This window comes from Protopterus annectens, chromosome 1.part2, assembly GCF_019279795.1.
Source record: "Protopterus annectens isolate FY-2018-M chromosome 1.part2, PAN1.0, whole genome shotgun sequence".
Taxonomy (NCBI): Eukaryota; Metazoa; Chordata; order Ceratodontiformes; family Protopteridae; genus Protopterus; species Protopterus annectens.
In genome coordinates this window covers 206,483,725-206,507,201 of record NC_056727.1, presented here as the reverse complement: position 1 = coordinate 206,507,201, position 23,477 = coordinate 206,483,725, and the positions used below count along the sequence as shown (strand labels likewise).

Sequence of the window (23,477 nt, the reverse complement as noted above, 5' to 3'; positions counted from 1 at the left end):
GCTGTAGTACAATGAAAACTTTTATTAAGCAAGATACACACAATCAGATAAGTGCTTTCATCTGTGCTGATTCAGAGATTTCTTCAAAGAAATAAGGATGAAACAGCTGTTTAAATACTAAATTACAGCTTATGCAACTAAACCAGCGCTGCTAATTAATGCTAAAACATGCCCACCAGCGCACTCAGTTCATAGTAAAGCATAATACCTTCACAAATCTGTGAATTACTCAAACTATGTAAAAACCTATATATAATAATAAAACTAGTATAAAAAAGTATATATATATATATATATATATATATATATATATATATAAAATATAATAAATACTTTATGATAAATGTGTAAACAGTATTACCATAATCTCATGTAAAGCACACATTTGTGCTTTACATGAGATTGTAATAATGCTGTTTCCACATTTACCATATTGTATTTATTATATTATATATACATACTTTCCGATACTAGTTTTATTATTATATATAGGTTTTAGCATAGTTTGTGTGTGTGTGTGGGTGTGGGTGTGTGTGTGTATATATGTGTATATATATATATATATATATATATATATATATATATATATATCAACAAAAAAAAGGAGAGATAGGGTGGGGGAAGGAAAAAAAAGGAGAATTAGCTCAATAGCATGTCACATTACATAATTATTTCAATACATAAAACAATGTGAGAAATACATAAATAAATTTTGGCCACAAGCAGATATGATGGGAAGGCATTTGTGTCATAAAATCAATCAATCACAATGGTATTATATGATATTACTTGGTATGATATGATATTACTAACAGAATCATATATTTCACTGTACCATGTCCAATATCTGCTTTCTAAAGAAATAAGTTGATTTGCAAATATTGAATTGTTAATGTTATATAGTATTGACATTAAAATATTTTATACATGTTAGACTGTAAAAAAAATTGAATATCTATTATCTGGGTATTGAACCTATACAATATTAATGTGATGTACCCATTGCCTAATGCAATAAACAACACCTGTTGGAGCAGGCATGTAGTCTTGATATAAAAGTTAAGGTATGCCTGCACCTGCTCAAGGTAATATACAGTTATGAACTGAAAATACTTCTGTGTCTTGCACTAAGAATAGATGTATACTTACCTTGTGCCTCTCTGAGCCAAGTTAATCTCCCCTGAGGTGCCTCATGGTTTAGTGCTATCTTTGCTGCAGCTGTACAGTAGAAAAAAAAACAGTGTATATGAAAGCATAATGAATAATTGTGTTGGATGGCTAATTAATGCCACATCATAGACAGGTTATGGGTCAGTGCACTGACAACTGTGGGGTGTTTGCAGTCTTAAATTAATCTTACCAATGGCTCAGGAGGTCCTGCTTGCACCTTTCCATGTAACTGTAGTAGTGACAACATTGCTACCCAGTTCATGAGATACCATTTGCATTGGAGGCACTCCAAACCTCAGCCTTATACTGAGACCAGGTATATTCCCCTGCAGTAGCCTCTGGCTGTAGCACTTCACGAGGAGTGCAACAAAAATCTTGGACTTCTCTACAACCATAGAATGATGGGATCATAAGATAATAGGAGGTTACTGGGCTAATCACCCTAGAGCCTTTTTAAGCCTAGCCATTCATACTGCAACTTTCCCAATTATCAATTCCCATGAGTTGGAACAGCTTTGGTATATGCCGGTACCTTAGGCCATCTACACACGGCCCCTTTCCATAAGGGACAGGCAACAAGCCAGAGGTGAATTTGCAATTTACCATCCATGGTCCAAATTGTGTTTAAATAGACTTAGGGAAGGGCTCTGTTTCATGTGAATGGGAAGTCTGTTCCTGAGAAGGGGTAATCTTTGTAGCAGATCCATCTGGGCTTTACTGGAAAATGCCTTGTAGGTTAGGCATAGATTGTTCCTCTGTAGTCTGTAGGAGACCGAGTACAGGGAGAAGGCTTTGAGGCAATCCACATTTGACATATTATTTACACCCTATATTGTTTTAGTGGGGAACCTCTGTGGCTGCTCCAGCTGTTGCAAATGCCTGGTCTGATACATGCTGAAGAGGGGATTGTACTCGATTATTGTCTAATGAGGGCTGAGTATAGTGGGACTAAGTTCTCCTTAAGTCTGAATGTCATGCCCTTACTTATACGTAGTAGCATGTGGAAGGATTTTACCATTACCATGGACACATGGTGATCAAAGTTAAAGTTACTTCAACCTGAGTTCCTAAGTCTCTTACCACTGGATTTACTCTTGGGAGAGTGTTATCAATGTTGTAATTTGCAGGTGTGGTCATCTGCCCAAAGGGTATGAGTATGCATTTTTTTCCATTGAGTTTTAGGCCATGGTCTGGCACCAGTTATTTGTCTGTGCCAGACCTACTTGGAGGATATCTACATTTTGGGGGGATTTGGTATTTACACCAAGCTTGCAGTCCTCAGCATATTTAGTCAGCCAAAGGCCCTCTACATTTGTCTTGACTTCAGAGAAATATATTCCAAACAGGAGAGGTCCCAGTACCAAACCCTGTAGGACACCACTGGTAACAGGCCTCTTGTTGGAGGTGTAGTCCGCCACCCTAACTTCATTTGTTCTAGCTGTGAGTTATTCAGCTATCCATTGGATAACATAAGGATTTATGGTTACATTTTTGAGTTTGTCTGTAATACCAGAGTAAGGTGTTGTGTCAAATGACTTTGCTTGGTCAAGGTAGGCAATATGTATATTTTTGCCCGCATCCATGGCTCTAGTGACTTTCCCCAAAGACGTCCACCAAGTTTATTAGGCATGACATGCCTGGAGGAACTGACCTTTAAACATGCCTGAAGGGGTGGGCATTAATAATAAGTACTGGAGCGGTTTCCTTGTAAAAGGTTTCATGCTGGTAGCACTTTTGTGTGCTACAATAATTGCTACAAGAAGTCTGGTAAAGTGCTAGACTAACAAGCTAGTAAATGTGCAGGAGAGGAGAGAACTAGCAGATCTATGGGAAAAATCGAAGAGCAGACTTTTTGGCACCACTCAGAAGCTTACAAACAGTTCTGGACACAGCAAATATGTATCAGGACTAGGCTAGTTACAGGAAAAGCAGGAAGCAAGTGCAAATGTGGCCTTTTAAACCAGAAAGTTGAACGAGATGGAAAAACTGACCAAACGGCCAATAAACTACAATTTCTGGGCCAGAAACCACTCCTCTTGCGGTAGATAGGCTGCCTAGTGCTTACCACTCCCACTGATAAGCTAGAAGGCTTTCCTCTAACACAGAAAGGCTTGGGGGGTCAGAAGCTTACAAACAGTGCTGGATACAGGAGATCTGTATCTGGACTAGACTAGTTACAGGAAAGGCAGGAAACAAGCTTAGAACTTTTTTTACAGAAAAGCAGCTAAAACAGCACTGAAAGCAAGTCAAATGCAGGGCAAGCTAGAACACTTGAGTTGTAGCAATATGAAAGCAAATACAGTTTAAATAAATACAATTTATTCAAACAGTATTCTGAACTGAATTCAATTATTGTTTTATTCAACTCTGAACAGTTAAAAAGTGCCAAGAATATACTTATCAGCTCTATATTTCCAGATTGTTTGACAATCACATTCAGTCAGAACACAAGTAGATTCTACTAATGGTAGATTCTAGCAAAGTGTGTGTGTGTTTTTTTTTAGTAAAGTGGAAAGGGAAAAAGGAGGAACAGAAGATAATTCAAGGTTAAGAAACTAAGTAGGTTGGCCTTCTCAGATGTTCTCTCCATATTAGGTAGAATGAGCTAATGACACTAGACTGGGAGGAGTGTCCCAGATCAAATTTACAGTAGGGGAGGGCACTGCAAAGCCACCAAGTATAAGAACAAGATACCAATAGGGAGGGAAGGATGGAAACTATTGTAGGCAGAAAACACTACAGAAATATTTATCACAGCAGAAAAACAGCAGTGAGCCACTAAATGAAAGTTTTAAACAGATGAAGGAGCAAGGAGACTCTAGAGAATGCTTTTATCTGCAAAAAAATCAGTTATATGATGTACTCCTTGGCAGGAAATCAGAACAAACAAACAGATGTTTAACAAATCGAGAAAATTTCCAGTTAATACCTTACACACAGTGAAACTAGAAAATCAGGGGACACATAACTCTCTTAAACATTGTGCCACTCGACCAAAGCCCCTAAGGGACAACAGCATGCCCAACACACTAGTCATAGGTAACTCGATAGTAAAGCACACTGATGTCCCACTCACCAGGTTGACTAAGGAGAAAGTTGCCTGTCAGGTGCCAGGATCGACCACATAACGCACACACTCAGGTCCCTCAACAACAGGTACAAATATGACTCTGTCATTGTACATGCGGGTATGAATGACCTGAGACATACCTCCCTGGACTACATGAAAAGAGACATGGTGGAGCTCTCAGATTATGTAGCCCAGGTGGGTGTGACCCTAGCCCTGAGCAGCATCCTGCCATCACCCACCCAGCATGTTACCACAGTATAAGCAGAAAATGATTGATTTCAACAATTGGCTAAGTTTCTGGTGTCATTCCAAGGGGATCCAGTATCTGTCTGCCTGGGATGACGTGATTGACAGACCTTGATGCTTTGCCAGAGATGGCCTGCATCTGTCACCCCTGGGCTTTCGGATACTGGCCAAGGCTCTTGCCACCCTTATAGTGCCTTTTTTTTAGGCTGTGTTCCAAAGACCAAATTACCACCATAACAGCTACAAACAGATGCAATCTGCGGGTCAGGCTGCTCAATGCTAGAGGTCTAAATTTCAAAATATACTCGCTCCACGCACTCCTTAAAATGGAGAACATCGACATTTGTGCTGTAACAGAGACCTGGTTCAAAGCAGCAGAAAGCACCCCTGCACTACCAGGTTATAAATCATTCCACACCTTTCGGCCCCAGGGCTTGGACTGAAGCTCCAAATGTGGTGGTGTTTCCATATTCATAAAGGATAAGCACATCTCCAGACTGGTAGCCCATCATAATGCATCAGAGATACTTCAGATGCAGCTAACATTGGGTAAGACAGCGATTCAGGTTGTAGCCTGCTATAAGTCCCCAACCATGCCCCAAGACTCACAGTTCATGTTCCTAAGCACCCTGGAAAATATTAGGGTCCAACCTAACACTCTTATACTGGGCGACTTCAACTACCCCTCCATTAACTGGGAACACTACTCGTGTACCAATACACTTGCCCAACTTTTCCTGGAATTCATTAATCCAATGCCCTGGTCCAGCTTGTTCTTACCCCCACTAAAGGTAGCAACATCCTTGACCTGGTCATTACTAACATGGGCGACCATTGCTCTACATCAGTCTGGTTAGATCTGACCACAAACTAATCACTTTGGAAATCCACATCCTCCCAACCCCCCACTCAAAGGTAACCACCATGAAAACTTCTGCAAAGCTAACTTTGGGCTCCTAAAAACAGAGGTGGCTAACTTCACAGCACCCATGCAAATGGAGAATAGTTGCATGACTACCGAATCATACACCAATACACTGTGCAAACATGTACACAAATGCATGGATTCCGCCATACCCAATAGAACCAAGACCCTGTCCTCCAAAAAAAGGAAGCCAATCTGGTGGTCCCTTGCCATAAACAAAGCTTTACAACAGAAGGAAGAAATTGATGTGGAATAAGGTGAAGTCCAAAGACTGGAAAAACTCCCTTATCAACCTCAACAAAAAGTTGAGATCCCTCATTACATCCTGTAAAGCTAGCTTTGAAAACAGAATTGCAGCAGATAGTAAAGACAACCACAAGACCAAGGCCTTCTATAGTTATGTAAAGAATCTCCACAGCAATACCCAGATTTGCTCTGAGCTACTGCACAATGATACCTCTAATACCGAGCCAACAGATATTGCTAATACATTGGCCAAAAGATTCAGTGCCAACTTTACCCCCCCCCCCCACAAAGGACCAATCATAATACCAGTAGATTGCCAAGCACCCAGTATTACTGCTGCATAAGTTAAAACAGCACTGTTCAAGGCCAAGAATACAGCTTCTATGGGATCTGACAATATCCCTGGCTGTGTTGTACATGAACTACAGAGTGAACTGGCACCACACCTGTATGCCCTGTTCAATTACAGCCTTACCTCAGGCTTTGTCCCTACCAAATGGCGCACTGCTACAGTCATCCCTTTCCACAAAGGAAGAGCGACTACAGACCCTGGGAACTATCGCCCCATTAGCCTGATGAGTCTGATATGCAAAGCTATGGGATGCATCATCATGGACCTAATAAACAAGGATACAGGGAATCTCCAAACTCTGGATCCCACACAGTTTGGTTTTGTGAGGGGTAGATCATGCCTGCTCAACCTGGTCGACTTCTTTGAGTCAGTCACCATAGCTGTGGATGAAGGCAAGGTGGTTCATACAGCCTACCTTAATCTGGCCACGGCCTTTGATACCATTCCCCACTCAGGAATCATAGAAAACCTCACTAAGCTAGGCATCAACCCCCTATATCACTAGGTGGGTTGCAGCTGGCTCACAGATAGAACCCACAGTGTGAACGTAGCTGACTCCAAGTCAGACTGATGACCAGTCACAAGTGGAGTCCCACAGGGTTCAGTCCTGGGTCCTCTCCTGTTTGGTATCTACTTCTCTGAAGTCCAGGCCAACATGAAGGAACTCTGGCTGACAAAGTTCAGAGACAATTGCAAGTTGGGAGCTATTATTAACTCCTCAAATGATGCTGACATCCTGCAAAAAGGCCTCATTGAGACCAACGACTGGTGTCAGAACCATGGCCTTAAGCTCAATGCCAAAAAATGTGTCATCATCCCCTTTGGCAAAAACTTGGTTCCCATGAATTACCACATCGATGGTAGTCCACTGAACACAGAAGATGTTATAAGTGATCTGGGAACAGGTTGACAGCAGCCTCTCTTTTGACCACCACATTGCCACTGTGGTCAGAAACTCCTGTGTGGCACATCTCATTACTAAGGGTTTTGTATCCAGGAAGAAAGTGGTCATTGTCTCCCTCTACTCTTCCCTCATTAGGCCAATCATCAAGTACAATGCCCCATTTGGCATGTATCTCACTAAACACCTGCAACAACTGGAGAGGCTGCAAAAGTACCTCAGAAAGATGATCCTAGGCCTTAAACACTTGTCCTATATGGACAGACTCAAAAGACTCCAACTATTCTCTGTCTCATATCGCCAACTTAGAGGCAATCTCTGCTTGACTTACAAAGCCATGTCTGACCCAGCTCTGTTAGAAATGCTACATCTAATGGAATCCCAATCCCTCTGCACCACACACTCCAAAGACCTTAACCTCAGTACCACAATCAATAGAACTTGCTGGAGGGACAGGTTCATAATACAGAGACTGCCCATGCTATGGAATAGACTTCCCATACATGTCAAACAGAGCACCTCACTGGACCTCTTCAAGGTAAATCTTGATGAGTGTGTGGGAAATAGAAAATTCACCCCGGGGATCACTTCATTAGCTCTACTCGACAGAGACACTGGAACTAATATTGGGCGGCATGATGCCAGGGTAATCCTATGGGCTAGGCTTGTAAAAGCTCCAGGGCTATTAGCCTAGTACACAACTATGAACTTATGACATGCCCTTGAAACCAAGCAGGGATGGGTCCAGTGTTTGAATGTCTTTGTTTATCAGTTCCACAATAATTCTTTCCATGGCCTTGCATATACAACTAATCAAACTTATGGGTCTGTAGTTCCCTGGGTCTATTGATGGTCCGCCTTTGTGTAGAGGGATGACAGTTGCAGTCCTCCATTCCCTAGCGATGAAGCTTGTCTGTATGTTGTGGTCGCATAAAAAATCTAGTCAGCTTGACAGGTCATGTTTCAGGTTATTTAGGAGGCATCTTGGGATATTATCAGGACCTATTGATGCAGTGATTTTAGCTCTGAAGATTGCAGTGAGAACCTGCTGTTTATTAATAGTTCATGGAGAAATGGTAGAGGTTATTTCCTGGGGGGGAACTGGGGGTGATGGGGTGAAATTGGAGCTAAATGTATTAACCAGCATATTTGCTATATCCCATGGTTCAGTATAGGAAGTTCTGTTTCTTATAAGTAAAGTACATTGTTGAGTGTTCCCTTTAAGTAAGACTGTGTACATAATTGAAAAATGCATTATGGTTATCCTTAACTTGGTAAGCTATTTTTGTCTTGAGTTGGCTTTGGTGGACTTGATAAGTCTCCCGATTTGCTTGTTGAGACTAATGAGGGAGGTTTTGTCTTTTGGGCATAGCCCTTCCTATTTTTGGACAGGATACGGTTTTCTTTCTTTTGCTATACAACCTATTTATAGTGGGGGTCCACCAAGGAGGCTTGTTTTTAGTTTTTCCTAAGTTTATTTCAGTTTGGTATGACTGTTTCAATGCAGACATGTACTCTGAGTATTTGAGTTTGAAATTTAGCTATACCTTTACTTAATGGGAGGTAGTTAGCCTTGGAAAAGTTCTTCAGTGGTTCGCTGGGAGTTCAGCCTATATATTATTTTAAGGGTTCCTGTATTTTGATCTGATCTGACCAGTATGGAAATTACACAAAGGGAATACAACAGTCCCTCATATTTGTGAGTACTGGATCCAGGATATTTACTTGCCCTTGTAGGTGTACAGATTAGCTATTCCATGGTGTTTTCATTGACAAAATCCCTCAATCTTTGAACCTGCAAGTTAATGGTTGTGTATATATCCCAGTTTATGGTGGAATCAATGAAATCATGCATGAATATGGCGTTGGGCTGATTTGTGAGTGACTCCAGTACATTCAAGTATATGGTATGGTTATCTTGGGTCATAGACGGGGACCTTTAGCTAGCAAAAATATGATATCAGGCTTTACCTAACCTTAGTTAGACATGGAGTAGCTAAAGCATGTCACATTGTATGTCCAATTTTGAGGTGTGTTTACTTTTTATGCGGATTGATACACCTCTACCTCTTGTCCCTTCTTGTATGATCAGTGGTCTAAAAGTGTGGAAAGCATTATAACTTGTACTGCCAGGGTGCCTTCCACAGCTTTAAACCATGTCTCAGTGACTGCACAGATGTCAACACTGTCCAGGATGAGGAGTGTTTCCAGGGAGTAGAGCTTCTTATTGAGACTTCTAGTAGTGAGCAGTAACACCTTTAGTTTATTTTGCTTAAAATGTACTATGTTGAAAGGTTGGCATTGCCTAAAGAAGGCACTATAGAGGTGGATAATGTTTTGACCAATATCCAAAAGCCTAGTGGGGACTGGTGCAGACCTTCCCTTGCAATGCAGGTGGTCTGTCAATTATTTCCTCCCAAACTGACAAATATTGGACCTCTTTAGAATGACACCAGTAACTAAGCCAATTGTTAGAGTCAATTGTCTTCTGTTTATATTGTGATATCATCCTTGAAGAAGGTATAATGCTAGGTTCATACCTGCCCGGACATATAATCTGAAAGCTCCATTGCGTTGGTATTGAGTGACCCCATGTGTAGTTGGGGTTTAGAGTTGTTGGGGTAATACTTCTCAGTCTGCAGACAAGGTGCTTGACACTCAGCTAGATACTTGAGAAAATAGCAGAGGAAGTTTTATATGGAAAAACAGGTGCCTACTTCAATAAAGGACACTCCAAACCACTGCTGCACAGCTCAACACAGGTTCTAGGAGATGAGCTAAAAAGGAATTCAATTAGTAAATAGTAAAAATGCAGTATAAGTGTATATATAAAGCTCAGATCCTGGAGGAATTCACCCTTCTGTGACTATTGTGAGTGTTACTATAAAACTAAGGTTCCCAGGCTAAGTAAAATTCAAGGAGAAAAAATGCAGTAGAAATGTAATAAATGAGGCTGAGATCCTGCAGCAATTCAAAATTCTCTCACTATTTTAAGCTATAGTGCAAGGCTAAGGCCCACATGCTAAGTAAAGCACAAAAAGTAAAAAGCAGTAGAAATTAAGTATATGAGGCTCAGATCCTACAACAGCTCACAATCCCCCCAGTACTATGAGGGGCATTGCAGGAATAAGGTCACACACTAAGTTAAAAATATAGTTGACTTTTGGTTAAAACAAGGAAAATGCAGGAAAGAACAATATATAGTTCAGATTAACACTGAACATTGCAGTGTGCACTAGTTGAAATGGGATTATATGAAATAAAGTTAACTTGAGCTTTAAGACTCTAATGGGAAGGCCTTATCAGTTTGAACTATCAGTGTCCAGTAGAAGTAGCAGTGGGAATGGCTTGTAGTCTCTAATTTACAGTAGAGGCTGGCAGCTAAAAAGGTACTAAGGTTTAAAATACAAAGATTAAAATACAGCAAATCCATTACCAAAATCAAAAAGTAATTGAAATATCCAAATCTTAATTGTCGAAAATTCAAAAATCAATGTAGTCAAACAGCAGCAGTGGGAGGATTGTGAGGTGCTGCAGGATCTGAGCCTCATTTACTTAGGATGGTGCAGTGGTGCAGCGGTAGTGTTGTTGCCTCACAGCAAGAGGTTCTCTGGTTAGATTCTTGGCTGGAGTGCCTTCTGTGCAGAGTCTGCATGTCCTCCCTGCATTCATGTGGGTTTTCTCCAGGTGCTCTGGTTTTCTTCCACGTTACAAAGACGTGTCTGAAGTGTTTTCCCCCGGGGCCTCCACTAAAAATTGGCTCCGTTCCAAGTTAGACTTTCCAAGTAAACAAATGTTAAATAAATAAAATAAAAAATGCAGTTGTAAACTCAGAGCTCTTGTAGCTGAAGGGGAGTATAGATGAATACCTTAAATAAGAAAAGGGTTTCTTGGCTCCTCCCAATAATTAGCTAGATCTAATTCCTATTCAGTCGGTGAATGCAAAAGGAATGTTTCCTAACTGACCATAGCCAACAATTTTTACAACTTCAAGAAAAAAAATTGCAGTAAAACAAAATTTAGAATACAACAAACTGTAATATACTAATACCAAAATCAAAAAGTATTGGAAATGTATAAATCCTAAATGTATAAAATTCCAAAATCATTGCAGTCAAACAGTAGTTTTAAACTCAGAGCTCTTATAGCTGAAAAGGAACCTTTGTACTCTAAATAAAACACCATCCCTACTGCTAACATCCATGTTTGCAGCAGTTAATCAAGCTAGAAATATGGGTCTGAATTGGTGCTCAATTCATATCTCTCATGGGTCAGCTTGTGCGCAAAGATGCACAGTATTACCAACTGCGTTTGCACAACTGAAAGCACAACAATGGCTTGCCAGACACATTGGCACTCTGTACACCAAGAAACACAAAAGGTATTAAAATGGCATTGAGATTTGGCCATGCATGATGCTTAAACTATTGCGACATGTTCCAGTGGTAAACACATGATGTGCTTTGTGCTGTTGGTTATAATCATGGTTGTTTTGAGGAAAAATGGTATAACTTGTAAAGTTTTGCCATGTTGGGAGTTAGTCATTTATACGATTTTATAGTACCACCTGAGAATTGACCCCAAGAGCAAAAAAGGATAAAATGTTAATATTTGCTCATTGACTGTTACTACCACAGGCTAACTACTTGTTTACATGGTAGAGTTATACTAATTTACGACTGAATGTAGAAATACTTAAGAGATGCCCGTATGTCACTGACTTTACTTAGTCATGGGACTGCATTTCTGTGTAAAAGGTATTGTTTGTATTTGTGACTACACTTCAGATGCATGCAGTTGCATGACCTGAGTAAGACATAGTAGGTTAGGTTGCATACATGCTTCATAACGCATACTGTCATAAACACATGCTTACGATACATGAGAACTCAATAATTAAAACAAAAATGTGCTCATCATATCTATGTGTATGCATTCTACATTAAATATGATAACTGTCATGTTTAACATAATTTACCCACATTATATTGGGCTTCTGTAGCAAGCAGTAATGACACAGTTCTTGCAATAAACATAGTTGTGTTACTCATGTACATTTACAGTGATATTCCTAATCAAAATGTTGTGAGAAATGGCATTCTGACCCCCTCTGAAAAAGTATCTGTCAACTGGATTCACTCTTTAACATCATTGCACTTAAACTTTGTGTTATAGTGAAAGTTACTTGATGGGTGAAACATACTCACTTACTACTATCCAGAGTGCTGACTTCCACCAAATGGCACTAGACTTGTGCTAAAGAAGGCAGTCCAAATTAAATTTTCACTTTTTTCCATAGGTAGTGAACTGTAGTTCATTGTTAGGAACTGCTGTCAGTCCAAAGTGCTCAATGCTAAATGGTGTGCAAATGAAGAAGAGAAACAAAAGAATTTTACTGAAATAGAGGAAACATTATGAAACAAGTAGTTAAAATTTGCATTTCTGATATTTCCACACCTTTGTTTTGTTTCAACATGAACACATGTTCCTTAAAATAATTATGTTCACACAAACACAGCCATCTCTGGATTAGAACCTCAGGACACCATGGCATTCACAAGACACACTTAAGATTCTTATCCATATGTGCTACTCACACAGACAGACTGTGAAGATATAAGGATGTTGCATATAATCAAGAGGTTGCATATACTCAAGATATGACATAGTATCAATTCACAATGCAGACATAACAGAAACAAGTTCTGACCTTTGTCCTCTATAATTTGCAGTTGATGGCTGTGATACTGGCAACAGGGATGATAATATTTCCTCAAGCAATGCAAAACAAAAAATTGAATACTTCATCTGTTCTCTTCTCTTTATCTTGTGAACATCATTCCCATAACTATGCGTTTCTAACAAGACTGCTATGTATTTTGCCTTGCAGTTGATAATATGTTTCAGCGATTAATATACTTCCTTAGAATTGCTGACACAAGTGTACTCCGAGGCAGAAGCTGTTGTCATAAATAATTCATTTAAATGTTGCAAATGTTGTTCTCCTAAGCCAGTCAATGGTAGTCCCTTCTCCCTGACACACCCTTGGTAAGTATACATCAAAGAGGACTGACTGTGAAAAACTAATTGATACTGCAGTCAGATTAATCATTCACAATTGCAAGCATGTAGCAGGTAACACTTCTCAGTATTCGACCTTACAGAGGTGGGGCATGTGCACCCAGTCATGTACACCCTTACACCATGTTTACATTCTGTGCACTTAGTGTAGATTGCAGAATTCATGAATGATATGAGTTCATACCTCATTTGAATACTCACAGTCCTGAGAGGGCTGAATCTGCACTATATTGGTAAGGAACCTGCATCATAGTAGAGGAGACTGCTATACTGTTACTTACTGTACTTACTGCTAATTGCTTTGAAAAATGTTGTTACTTTCACAATGGAATTGCTGCAAGGATAGGTTGCATTTTACAAGTATTGCTTTACTGTCTGCATTATTCTCAGTAGCTGTTGGCATGGGCATGTACACCACAGTTATTTATTGACACTGCAGTATTTTTCTACATAACGATAACAGTTTGATGGAAATTTTAATCATGAAAGCTGACCACTTTATTCAGAAGACTGTTGTGTTAATTATTATCAAAGTCATGGGTTTTTGCATTATTAGTACAGACAATTGTGTTAAGGCTCTGACGTCTACCTGGTTGCCCTCCACAGAAGTGAATATCATACCAAAAACGGTTCAGCATTTTTCCTTGACAGGTCTACGTTATTTGTGGAAATGCTGCAATGTACTGCAGAGACAAAAATGTTTGTCCTACTATGAATTTATTATCAACTTCTTTCTTTCTTTTGCATGGGGGGATTCTGTATTAAGAGTTCTGTCCTCCTATGACACCCTCCTTTTTCATATATTTTGTGTATGATTGATGGCTACATTCATAAGTATTGTGTTGTGTTCAACAATCAAGTTCTTTCTTTCTTTTTTGTTGGGGGGGTGAAGAGAAAATCTGTATGAAGTTGTGTGTATTCATATGGTGCCTTTCTTTTTCATGTATTTTTTATGATGGATGGATACATTCATATGTATTGTTTTTGCTTTACGGTCATTTTTTTACTTCAAGATTTTTCTTTCGTTTTATGTTTCTTCTCATACAAGGCTATGGCCCCCATACATCTGCATTCTGTAAAACTGCCTTACACTGGCGCTGAGAATGATGTGATCATTCAGGCCCTATGTCTCCATGGATCATTCCTACTAGAGAGGGGCAGGGTGACAAGTCCTCCTGTTACTGTATCTGGGAGCAGGTGGTGAATGATGTTAATGTAGTGGGAGGCCATGGACTTACATATTCTAAAATAACACATAAGGCCAGTGATGTGATTACAGAGGCCAGATGTCAGGCAGCTGCAATTGCCCTTAAATCTATGGCTGCAGGGTGGCCCTCCTACTGAACCACCACTGACTGCAACAACTAGTTCCTGTCCACAGTCAGAGCTCCAGACAGCTCAGTACAGGGTTCACAAAGAATCCTTTATGCTGGGGTTGTTATGGAAGGCATCCCAAGTGTATCTACTGCAGAACTTCCAGATATGCTATAGAAGGAGGGAAGAACACTCTACCTGGAAAGAATTGCGCTTTTTGGAGGCTCAGGAAGTAGTCCTCAAAAGGACTTTTCAGTAGATGATTCATATTGTAGCTGTCCTGGGGTGTCCTTATAGTTGTAGCCCTGAGGAGTGCTGTTCTAGTCCTGATGTGGACTTTTGTAGCCCTGAGGATGGGCTGTTGTAGTCCTGATGAGGGCTGTTGTAGTCCTGAAGAGGACTGTTGAAGTCCTGATAAGGACTGTTGTAGTCCCGAGGAGGACTGTTGAAGCCCTGAAGATGACTGTTGTTGTGTTGGTTAGAGCTGAAGTGGCCCTTACAAGGGCCGCCCTAGGTGCCCTATCAGATCAGATCTCAGTAGGTGCCCCCTTATGTAAGGCTGGGCTCCTGCAGATGTGGTCTGCGGGTTCTTAGAAGAACCTTTGTGGTCTGTGTGGCCTTACAGAGGAACCTGGAGGGTATCCTAGTAAGCCAGACCTATTGCATTCGCCCTTTGACCAGCCTTACAGAGGAACCTGGTGGATATCCTAGTAAGCCAGACCTGTTACAGTCACCCTTAGACAGGGTTGGGTTTTTGTGGGTTCTTATAAGAACCTTTGTGGTGCCTTGCAGGGCCTGAGTTCTCTTAGTCCTTTTATTCCTTGCCTTAGATGGTTGGCAGTCATCATGCAAGGCATTTGTTCTAAAAGAAAACACAAGAGGCAGTAGCATTAGATCCGTGTTTCTTTATTTACGTCCTTGCAGGTCACAGTTCCAATCTTCCTCCTAGCGTTGCTCTGAGTGAGAATCTAGCATGCATACAGTTACTGCTCATTTTATACACTAAATAGGTGGGTGTGTTTTGTTTGGGACCAATTACCGATTGGGGTTTCTCCAGGGGTGTGGCTATCCCCATGGAGAACTGTAATTGGTGGGGTAAATTCACCCAATTTACATTTCTAGGTGTCCCATGTCTGTGTATCAAGGCTAAGTTACTTACTAAGCTAAGTTCTCAGTTATTAGACAAAGTAGACCATATTGGTTAATTGTTAGTTCTTAAGATGGGCATTAGTGGTACACGACAACAGGTATGCTATAAAGAAATAATTGTCACTGTGTGTGTGTGTGTGTGTGTGTGTGTGTGTGTGTATATATATATATATATATATATATATATATATATGTGTGTGTGTGTGTGTGTGTGTGTGTGTGTGTGTGTTATATGTATATACAAAAAGTGACAGAGACATGGGGGATACAAGAAACTGAGGCGGAAAGGGAAAAGGAGGAGGGGATGGGGGTGGGGCCGTAGTCCAGTAAATGGTAATGATTTCTATGAGATGTATCTCATTCTACAGTTCTAAAGGCAATTATTTTTTATTTCTTTTCTCATTTAATCTGAGATGCTTATCATATCTGTTTCATCTCCCTTTTTTATATGTAAGCACATCTGGGTGTCTCATTGCATGACCATCTGCACATGGTAAACACACCTTCTGTATTCTTGTTAATATCCTAAAAGTAGATGTGTGTTCAACTAAAAGTTATTTGATTTAATTGTATTACCATATTTTAATTTGTAATATACATTTCACATAGCACATATATGACCATTATTTATTCTATTTTTTTGTTGTTGTTTGCTTGTTGTCATAGGCGATCCTGCGAGTGGCACTATTGGGCTCCTGCTACCTGATGTCAGAGTATCTGTAGTCTCTGATGATGATGGCAATGATGAAGAGGCACAGTCTGGGGGGTGCAGAGAGCCAGTCTGACAATGAGGTTGTGGATCCAACATCTCCTGTCCCTATTTCAGACACAGTTAATATGCCTATGCATATCCCTGACACAGACACCTCAAACACTGGACAGGTTGAGGGTGACACAGTTGATAAGGGTAGTGTGGTTACTCTATTTACCTATCTAGTTGATTCTCCATGTAGCCATTCTGAGGGGGCGGTGCCCCACAGATGGGTTGCTAGAGGAGCTCAAAGGCGGCCTGCTGTCCACCCTGCTCCTGATGTTGGTGTTTCAGTAGGTGCCACACAACATATGTGTAGGAATGTCATGGAGACACAGTTATGTTCCACAAGAGTCTGAGTAAACTAGTAAACGTTTTGCATTCTGACATGCAGGACTGCCTGAACCATGTGGATGTTATGGAACATTTGCTAGGGAAGGGTCAACAATTGCTTGGCCATAGAGCTGCTACATTGTCTGGTGTTAGCCAGTGTGGTTTTGCAAGATTTCACTCCCATAGTGACACTACTTCTACTGCTCTGTCAATGATTACAATGTCCACACCCAGATGTGATAGGCCATGTGGTTATGGTCCTGGACATAGTCTTGTTGAAAGCTCATCCAGCAGACATTGCTAACATTCAGGTAGCACCCCAAATTGTAGCTAGGGCCATGGAACTAGCAGTGGTACCAATGCTGCTGATAGGAAAACTGGCACATTTAGGAATCAGTAAACATCTCTGTAACTGAATCCAGGACTTCCTGATTGAGAGAACATAGAGGATGTGTTGCTATGCAAAGCACAAGTCCAACCATATCATCAAGTGTGCTGATGACACCACAGTCATGGGGCTCATCACAAAGGAGGATGAAAGGACGTACAGAGTGGAGGTAGCATCTCTGATCAGTTGGTGCAACGGGAACAACCTTTACCTGAATGTAAGCAAGACCAAAGAGATTATCATCAACATCAGGAAAAGGAAAACAAACCACCTAGAGCTCGGGATCAATGGTGAGAATCTGGAGAGGGTTAAGAGTATGAAAGTCCTGGGTGTACACATATTAGAAGATCTCTTGTGGTCTGGAAACACCTGCCAACTGGTCAAGAAAGAGCACCAATGCCTCCACTTTCTATGAAGTCTGAAAAAAGCTAAGCTTCCTCCTCATATTCTCTCCCCCTTCTATAGAGGTGCAATAGAGAGCATCCTCACCTGAAACTAAACAGAGTGGTTTGGAAGATGCACAGTTACAGAAAAGAAGGCAAGACAGAGTGGTGAGGGTTGCAGAGAAGGTAACAGATTCCAGTCTTCCATTGGTACAACATCGTTATTTTGCAGGAAGCATCTGAAAAGCCACCAATATAATACAGGACAACATGCATCCTGTGCATGGACAATTTAACCATCTGGCATTTGGCAAGAGGTATCGCAGCATGCACTGCAGGACTACAAGATTCAATAACAGTTTCTACCTTACAGTGATTAGACTTCTGAACTCAGGCACTAGTCCCAGGGGACCGAACACATAATAAGTCAATTTTTATTTATTTGTGCAATATAAACTTACATATATTCCAAGTAAGTGAAATATTTATTTATTATATCCATAGTCAGTATTATTTAACTTACTTAAGTATAATATTACACAAATAATTTAGGCATTTCAATCTGTAGTGTGTTTTGTATTACTTTAAATAGAGTAGTTAATTTAACTCAGGGGAGCGTATTACTTTCGTATATGAGTGTTGGTAAATGTTTTTACTCTTTCTTGCATGTATTGGGCGTAGTATTGTATTTGTTAGTTATGGTTATTCCTCTACTTGTATGTTGTTTCACTTTCCTTTGTAATCTCAAGAATTGAGCTGATGCATGAAATGTTGTTTAGGCTACATGCGTGTAGTTCTAAATGACAATAAAGTTTACTTTGACTTTGACCTGACTTTTGTTTTTACTGGGATGGGTTCTCTACATTTTCCCATGGGGCCTCAGGTGAGGGCAGCAGAGGTTGCATATTTCCTCTAGTGTTTCCCTGTCTGCCTGGTATCACTCTACAATTTCCGTATCATGCATTCCATGATAAGTCAAACAAGCTATAAACATCCTCCTTTCTTTTTGGCTGAAGCCTGGCAGCAGCAGCACCTTGAATTAAAGTCTGTTGCACATACATTTTCATAATGGCAACATCAACTGCTAACATTTTTTTTCTAAGTGTACTTGTGGCTGTAATCCCAAGAGTTTTGGATTTCAGAACAAATTGCTACACTGAGTGGACACAATTGCTTTAAAGTTTGCTGAATAGCTCTACTATGTTGGCTAATTAGCATATAAGTTGGCTATTTATGCTTTCATTAGCATATTCTGCCATTTACCTTTGTTTTGCGGCTCTATGCTAACTATAGAGTTGCTTAAGGAATACAAAATAGTATGCTGTGTGCACAGTGCTCTCCAATACTTACATCATAGCTACACTTATTGTAGCCATTAATAAATCTGTCCCGCTGTTTTTATTATTTCACTTTAATGACATTCAGTCATATTGAAGAATATTATACATTCACATTGTGTTTCATTATTCACTTTGCCCTAATTGATGCATTTACTATTTGTATTCACAGATTGTATTTGAATGCATGTTTTTGTTTGTAAATAAGCTCACATATTAGTTGGAGTTTGTTTATATATTGATTCTAACAAGCAGTATTAATATCTGAACCTTCTATGGCTAATTTTATGTCTTATACTTTCAAAGTCATTGTTATGTCACAGTCACTCAGTATTCATTTTCATAATATTCGTTATGCTCGGAGAATCATAATCATAAATTGTTTTGACATGCAGCCACTAATAAGCTTAATTTCAATAAATACAAGTACTATTTGTTTTTAGTTTTCCAAATGAAGTATCACCATCCTCAGCTGCATTCTTAGTTGGTATGATGCTACTTCTGACCTGATGCATAAGCTTCTTTTATTTCTTTATTTTTAGGAATTAACAGTCATCATACTATAGTTGCCATCTATACACGAAAGCTGGTCTCATCACCAATTGCTTATTCATTTTTCCTATCTGACAAATTGTTACAGTACTAATATAAATTGGTGAAGTTTGGAAATCTTCTACTTTACTTGTTGCTTGAGTACAAATGAGGCCTGCACAGGAACACTTATGTTGTTTGGGTGAATATGTTAGACTTTCCAGTGAGTAGTATTATTTCTGTACAAATTCTTTAGTGTTCCTGTTGTTTGAATAATATTTATTCTCTTTAAATTCAGAACTCTCCTCCATGTTTCTCCTTATAGATTCCTTATTCATTTCTACATGTTCTTTTTGTTTTAAAACATGTAAAACCTGCCCACTTCTTTGATCTGACATTCAGCCTATCCTTCTACATTGGGATTACTTTATTTACTGTTTTTATTAAACTAGGTTTTGGTATGCTTAGTGGCTAAAGTAAAGGTTGCATTGTTGTAGCCTTTCAAAGCTTTTACTGTGCACATCATAGTGGGTAGGTGCACCTTAAAAAGAAAAATATCACTCTTATATTTTAATTGGCAAAGAGGTATGACCTCTTCAGTTGTTACTATATATTTATTAAGAGCTTTCAAATTCTGATTTATCAATGTGCTTGCATCTAAGAACCATATAGTTTTCAAACTGAAGCAAGTAAATAATAACATATCCATAAATGCAACATATGAATAAAAGCAGACAATAAGAAGCAGTAGATGTGTTGATAATAAATAATGATAGGTAGCGAAATAATATTGAGTTTGTTTGCATTGTAAATTAAAGAAAGAAAATGATAATTGAGTGTCCTATAGATCCTAACAATGCGGGGGTACTCCCTCAGCCATTGTGGAAGAAAGTTCCAAAGGTGTGGACCTTGATAACTAAAAGGCTGAATAGCAGAAAGGTCTACTTGATATGTTTGACATTTCACAATGTCGAAATTTATATCGCCGAGACCATATGATCGACATTTGAAATGTCGACCATACAAGTAGAACATAAAAAACAAAATACAAAACTTACCTTAACGTTGCTAGCAGGGGGGCTTCACCCCCCTGCACCCCCTGTGGGGGGGCTCCACCCTACACACCACCTAGAACTTAAATATACCAACTCCAAGATCGCACTACAGTGCAGAAGTGGAAATCTTTCCATTCCGCACTGTAGGGAGATGCCGGTTCCCCATGGTCGACATTTTAAATGTTGTTCATATGGTCTCGGCCATATGAATGTCGACCATTCAAAGGGAACCCCTCCAAATACACTCTGAATGTCTCAAGCAACCCTTGTGGATGAGGAATGAAGCAGCTTAACTGGAGAGTAGAGGACCAAGGACTCCTCAAGGTGCAGAGAACCAGTGTCATTCAGAGCTAAATAAACTAATAGTAGAAAACTTTAAAGAAAATGCATGATTCAACTGGTACCTTTGCAAACCACAGAACCAGAGTAATATGAAGGTAACTTGAAGTACCTAGAAGTAACTGAACTGTGAAAGTTCACTGAAGTAAGCCACAAGTAAAGGGACATCGGAGATACAGGGCATGTACAACAACTCAAAGACTTTCTGGAGGAAGTGTAATACTGGAGATATTATAAAGGTGAGAGGTCCTTAGGTGTCATTCTGTTATAAAAAATAGCACTGATATCTTTAATCTTCCTCACAAATACCTAGCTGGTGATAGGATTAGAAGAACCGAGAGTACATTGGAGGTGAAGCAGAGACAGGGTTTGGGAGAAGGAGATGAACATGAATAGAACAAGAAAATCTGAAAATATTGGACTTTCTTGGTCTTTGCTAAACTTGTAGGGTCTATAAAGAACATGTCCTACTTTATGTCATTAATGTTTGGAGAATAAAATCAGTAAGTTAGAAGTTGACAAATGTGGGAATACAAAGTAATAAACATGACAGAACAAGAAAATCTGGAAATATTGGACTTTTTTCTACTTTGTTAAACTTGTTGGAGACTCTAAAGCTTGCCCTACTTCATGTCATTAATGTTCAGAAAGGAGGGGGAGAAAGTTAACTGGAAGTAAAACATTTTTTTTTAACAGTACTATTTAAATTATGAGTGATTTTTTTTTGCATGTTATAAAGTAAAGTGCTTTCAGATATTTTTAAGTGTAATGGGGATACTAATATAAATGGGTACTCCTGCTTTTTCCCCTTCTTTTTCTCTTCTTCTCTCTTTCTTCTTTTTCAGTTTTATGAAATGTAGTCACTGCAATGTAAAAAAAAGATCTGGGTAAAAGAGCATGACAAAAAAAAAATAGCGTGCTTTTTCTTATTCTTGCAAAGAGGAATGACTGTGTTAAGGCCATTAGCTTAATATTTTAATAGAAAGCAATTAAATTAAAAAGAATATTCAATATTATATGGCTTTTTTATAGTAAATAGTTTTATGTTTGGTTCTCATGTCTCTAGCAGACAATCTGATAAAGAGAAATGACTTGGAGAAAATGTTTTCTGAAATAATTCAAGTATTTTCCCACTTGAGAAAGCTATAAAGATGAGACAAAACCAGACAGTATTTAATAGAACCTGAGGCTATACCACGTGTCTTAGCATGGATAACTTTTTTTTAGGTTATCTCAAGTCTGTGTGTGTGGCTGTCAGTTTGGAACATTTGTTCCTGTTAGGAGGGTAAAACTTCAATATTTGAAGATGTACGTAGTTTTGTGTGTTGTTATTATTATGTTCATAGGTTCATGTGTAGGAGTGTACTAGGATATTCTGTCAAAAGAGAGGAATTTAAGGAATGGTTATTTGAAATTATTCAAGAGCTGTTAGAGAAGACAGAAATTTCTTCTGAAAATATAGTTTGGGAGTGGGATAAAATTAAAGTGGAGTTTAAAAACAGGATGGAAATAAAAGAAAGGGTGATATAGTTAAGAAGTAACAAGAATTATTTTAGAGGGACTGACAAATGTTAAAGTATTGCAAAATAGGGGGAGTCTCACAGAACATGAAGAGGAGCAACTGCAGAATGCTAAACAGAAATTAAGGGATTAATTCAATAGTATTCATGAGTTTAGAAAGATTGTTGTTTTTTGAATGATAATTCTAGAGCACAAAAAACTTATAGTACAATGATTCAGGCAACAGAAAGTAAAAAAAAAGACTGTCACCAAGCTTAGGGAGCGTATAACAAGGAAGGTAACAAGTGATCCTGTAGAAGCATTAGAACTATTTCTGAAATTCTATAAAAGTCTGTATGAAGCAGAGAAATATGGAAATCAAAATAAGGTACAAATAGAAATGTTTATGGAAGAATTAAATATGCCAAGATTAGAGGCAGAGGAGGCTCAATTACTAATAGGATAGGAGGAGCTGAGATAAAAATGGTGATGTATAATCAATGTACCGGAAAGTCCCCAGGAATAGATGGTATTCCTGTGGAAGTTTGGAAGCTAGGTGGGGAAAAAAACTGATAAAAATCTGAAAGGTTTTGTTTAATGGGTCTATGTTCAGCCATTGAAGGTTATGTTCATTTAACCTCTGATGATCATACACTACACATCAAATGTTCATTCATTGAACATTCACTTCAGAGTGTGTGAGATGGGGAAAGTAACTAGTTTGCCAACATTTCCCTGTCACATAGACCGCACTATTTCAAACTCACCCAGTTGGGGGGGGGGGGGCTTCACCCCTCACATGCCCCTAACTACATGTACCAAATCCAAGATTGTGCTACAGTGGGGGGAAAGGGCAAATTTCCTGATGCTGGCCAACTGCTTCCATGCTCTTTTCCCCAATGTAGTGCGGTGTCGGAGTTGGCATATATAGTTGGGAGGGGTGCTGCCCCCCACCTGCGTGCGTTTGAAATAGTGTGGTGTGTGTGTGATGGGAAAATGTTGGCCAGCTAGTTACTTTCCCTATCTCACACATTCGCTGAAGTGAACATTCGATGTATGAACATTTGCTGATTTCTGTTTGAGCATTGGAGGTTTGATGACTGTAACCTTCAATGGCTGGACATAGACCTTTTTTTAACAGTATTTTAAGAGGAGGAGAAGTACCAACATCCTGGACGAAAGTTGTAGCAGCTGTAATACCTAAAGAAGGTAGAGATCCATCAGATCCCCCTTTACACAGGCCTATTTCAATACTAAACCATGACTGTAAAGCATTTATGTTTATAATGGCTAAAAGAATGGCAAAATGTGATGCAAAAATTGGCAGATAGGGATTAGTGTGTGTTTTTTTTAGTGGGGAGACAAATATTTGACAACTTTAACAGAACACTGATGATCTAGAGGAA

The 23,477-nt window shown here is 39.3% G+C and overlaps 1 protein-coding gene across 1 annotated transcript in view; it reads left to right on the top strand.

Moving 5' to 3' along the window:
- LOC122788613 (WD repeat containing planar cell polarity effector) overlaps positions 1-23,477 on the top strand; it is a 2,136,001-nt gene that overhangs the window by 1,100,208 nt on the left and 1,012,316 nt on the right. The window lies entirely within an intron of this gene.